Here is a 4748-nt window from a genome sequence, read left to right as displayed (position 1 = left end):
ATGGGACATTCCACGCCCTTACCACTCTCTGCGTAAAGAACCTGCCTCTGACATCCGATTCAAATCTATCACCCCATCAATGTGGAGCTATGCCCCCTCGTACAAGCTGACGTCATCATCCTAGGAAAAATACTTTCACTGTCTATCCTACCTACTCCTCTGATCATCTTGTACGTCTCTATCAAATCCTCTCTTAGCCTTCTTCTTTCCAATGAGAATTCTAAACTTTGTACAGATCCTTACTCTTGCTTGGATCCTTGCTGAACGGTCTGACATGAGCTACTAAAATATACGCCCTAGATCTGGAATAGCCCCACCAATTGATATTGGTTTTTCTTCATCCACCTAGTCTTATCCGCTTAATATCTGGAACATTTCGATCAGTTAACACTTAACTTTCTCATTCCTAATTTGCATACTGTCTGCTCATGCTGCTATTGCTGTATTATGTTAAACTACCTAACTCTTCGGATCTCACTTTCCAGAACTTATCTGCCAGCATGCATCTCCATTTCTTGTTCTCAGTGTTGTGGGTTACAATTTCTGTCAGTGATACTCATCTTTTCCTCCAGGTCAAATTCGTGGTGATTATGACGATATTGAGGATGAAGATGCTAAATTGGAGGAAGGCCAGTTACAACTGGACAGTGATCCTGATGAACCCCTCACATTGACAGATGCTGACAGTTGTCTTTGTTCACTTGGTGATTTGAATTTCCGATACTTGCATCTTATCCAGCTCTCTGTGCATTTACACTGCCTTCACTCCTTTCCATTTTGTGATCAACATCATTTTTAGTGAAAATCCAAGAACACTATCCAAAGCTATCTGAGCCTTATCTCCACAAGGTGTCACGAAAGAAGCGCATTAGCACTTGGAAGGGAAATTAATTTCAATAACACGAAGAATTACCTTTGAAAAAGCAAGTTCGATGATCTTGATCATACACTACGTTTTATAGCTCTTTGAATTAATTCCAAATCTGCAAAACAATGAATCATCAACTGGCTGGTTGGAGAATTTGAAAAATGGGGTTTTAAGAGCTCGACGTTTTAAATGTTTTAGTTCTTTGTGGTCACTGGGAATACAGAGCCTGAAGACCTTCACTTGTAAAGTACAAATAGAGGCGTGTTTGATCTGGTTATTCTGAGGAACTGCACTCACACCCATTCCCGAGGAAGAATGAGTCTCTCTAAGTTGAACATCATAAAGGCCAGCAACTCGTGCCATCCAGATGAAAACCCAGACCATCCAATCAGCATCTCAGCTATTTAAATATTGAAAACTGGCCATTGGAAGAAATTTGTTACAGTATTCCTGATTTCCCTACTGATCAGCTTGCATCATTCTCCACATTCTCTCCCACTGAGTTCGTTTCTCTGACTTGTTTAATTATCTGTCGTGGTATCTCATCTTCAACATGTGCCTTTCACCACACTGCCAACGAATCTCTGGCATTTTCACTGAAGAAGGGTCATGGGAGACGTAAAATCAACTCTGCTGTCTCTCTATTGATGATGCCAGACCTGCTGAGTTTTCTAGCAATTTCCTTTTCTGATTCTGTTTCTGTTTGCCACCATCCACATTTCTTTAAGTGTTCTGCATCTCCTCTCAAACTTGCTTCCTCTTTCACTTCACTGTATGTAAACTAGCTGGCTAAATCTCTGCGAATTCTATAATGTAATGGTGTGTTTGAATCGCTTCGATACATTTTCAAATGTTGCAATACTTCCATAAATCCTATCTAAGTCACAGATAAAAACCTAACTGACCGTGAAAATGATTAAATATCGTTGTTCATTATTATCAAACTGATGATCGTGTCAATAACAAGGAGACAGGTTAACAATGAAAGACAACATTTTCGAAGCGTTTTGAGGTAATTATTCATTTAACAGAAGCTGGTGGGTGTCTGGAATGTCTGGAATGCTGGAATTTGAGACAGTTATGGGTCTTAACAGTTTTTTTGACAGTACAGACTCGATGCTCTGAAGGAAATTTACTGTACTGCATGATTCGATAGCTTCATAAAACAGCCTGTGATATGGCTGCGATCCTCCTGAACGCCAAGCCAGCATAGTCTGGAAACCTCTGAAAGGAGTCATTTTGTGACTTGAATCATACCAGCCCAGGTTACCACTTGCAATGGCTTGCCTTGCAATGTTACTTCTTTTGCCCTCTCAGGAAACCCATCCTTTTCCTACTGATAACTCATGTATCTATGGTGCCTTTGGTATTGACATGCAGTGAAATTGTGATGCAAACTTTTACAACGTACCCATCCAACCAATAAGAACTGCCTTTTACTATAAGTTCCAGTGTTTCTGATGGAGAGGAGAGAATGGGATTCCTTGACTTTCTACTGAATTCTGAAATACACTGAGCATTATTTAATGTTGAAAATCACCATAGAAAGCTCGACATTTATTTTTCAGTAAACCGATTGATAGATGCGATGGGAATTTTCGAATTAGTCAGCAAAACAATTTTTACCGTGTCACAGAGATTATTGAAATTGTTTCATCAGTGTGAAAGAAAGCACAGACACTTCTTTATGTTGAACTTTTTACCAACATCCTGTCTGCAAAATCATGCATGAGCCAGTCATGTGTTTTTGGAAATGTCATCTCTGTTGTAATTCAGTATAAGGCACAGTCAGCATATGCACAGTAAACTCCTGCAAATCTGAAGGCGACAATTACTATATAATAAGTTCAGTGACTGTTGTTTGTAGAATAAATATTGACTGCGTGATCCCTTGCTGGTCACTCCTCTGCCACACTTCAGAATAGGTCCCAGGCTGTCTTTTGCATACAGGTGAGTGCACAGATAGAGATACAAGTCAACGTGTCTTCCAAATATGGCCCATCATCAGACAGACATTGCAGAGGCAGATTTAACCTTTGATTCCCCGAACTCCTGGAGTGACAGCTTCAGCTGGGAATTAGCAGGTTCATGTGCTGTTAATGGAGTCACAGGTGACTTGAACTCAAGTGGACTCAAATTATTATATTTATCTTTTCAGGTAAATGTTAGAGTCTATTTCAACACGGGAAGGCTGGAGACAGATAATATTGCGAAAAAATCACAGATTATCGTTTCGAAACGACTATATAATTTTCTCAACACAAACTGCATTTGATTCATCAGGATTTACTTTGGCTTTGAAATGATTATATTTGCATTCTCTATCCTTGTAAACTTCAATTTTGTGTGTTTTAATGAGTTGGAAGTGAAAATAAACAGATTGCCTTTTAGTTATTTTTATGTATATATATATATATATATATATTTATAACGTAGATCATTTCTCAGTGTGAATTAATTTGCTCACTGTTGTGGACAGTGGTCCTATGGTTTATCAAAGAAGTATTGAAGAAATTCCACGTGCAATGCTTTGCTCTCTCATACTCCATGAAGGAGGTTTTCAAACATGTCGAGTCAAAACATTCTACGACTTTTTTTTTTCACTGTTCATTGAATGAAATGTTTCCCTCCATCGCCATATTCTCGATGGACTGGGGTTATGTCTCTAAGTGATGATGCATAATGCAGGTTGCAGGTCATCAGTTAAATTTCGGTGATTGCAAGTTTGTGTTGGGATTCTGTGTCCGTTTGTGGATTTCAGTGCCGCAGCGCATGTGCGTGAGGGGCAGTGAGTGAATAAGAGTGGATAGAATTATCTATGATTGTGCAGCTGTACCTCTGAGTGTCTTTTGCATACAGGTGAGTGCACAGATAGAGATACAAGTCAACGTGCCTTCCAAATATGGCCCATCATCAGACAGACATTGCAGAGGCAGATTTAACCTTTGATTCCCCGAACTCCTGGAGTGACAGCTTCAGCTGGCAATTAGCAGGTTCATGTGCTGTTAATGGAGTCACAGGTGACTTGAACTCAAGTGGACTCAAATTATTATATTTATCTTTTCAGGTAAATGTTAGAGTCTATTTCAACACGGGATAGCCGGAGACAGATAACATTGCGAGAAAATCACAGATTATCGTTTCGATGGACTGGGGTTATGTCTCTAAGTGATGATGCATAATGCAGGTTGCAGGTCATCAGTTAAATTTCGGTAATTGCAAGTTTGTGTTGGGATTCTGTGTCCGTTTGTGGATTTCAGTGCCGCAGCACATGTGCGTGAGGGGCAGTGAGTGAGTAAGAGTGGATAGAATTATCTATGATTGTGTAGCTGTGTCTCTGAGTGTGAGTGTATTTGTTTGTGTGAGTACTTTGGATGGCTCATTGAAGGAAGTAAATGGATGGGAACTTAGAAAAATTAACGTACGGATGGATCTTAGCCTCAGGGCTGCAGTTCTCTGAAAGTGGCAACGCGCACAGGTAACATGGTCAAGTAGTCATCTGCCAAGCTTTCCCACAACATTCCGGACATATGGTCTAATTTTTATGAAGTCAGATAGATTTTTAACGAACATTAATGAGGCCTCATTTGGAATATTGCACACAGTTCAGGTCGCCATATTGCCGGAGGTATATGGAGCTGAAAATATGTTGATGGAAAAGGGCAGCAGGTCAGACAGCATCCAATGAGCAGCAGAATCGACGTTTCGGGCATGAGCCCTTCTTCAGCCATTCTTCTCCTGTTCCTTGGATGCTACCTGACCTGCTGCGCTTTTCCAGCAGCACATTTTCAGCTCTGATCTCCAGCATCTGCAGTCTTCACTTTCTCCTAGGAGTTATATGGAGGCTTTGCAAAGGCTACAGAACTTTTAAGTCAGGATG

The sequence above is a fragment of the Chiloscyllium plagiosum genome, unplaced genomic scaffold, assembly GCF_004010195.1.
Source record: "Chiloscyllium plagiosum isolate BGI_BamShark_2017 unplaced genomic scaffold, ASM401019v2 scaf_8647, whole genome shotgun sequence".
Lineage (NCBI taxonomy): Eukaryota > Metazoa > Chordata > Chondrichthyes > Orectolobiformes > Hemiscylliidae > Chiloscyllium > Chiloscyllium plagiosum.
This window is presented reverse-complemented; position numbering follows the sequence as displayed.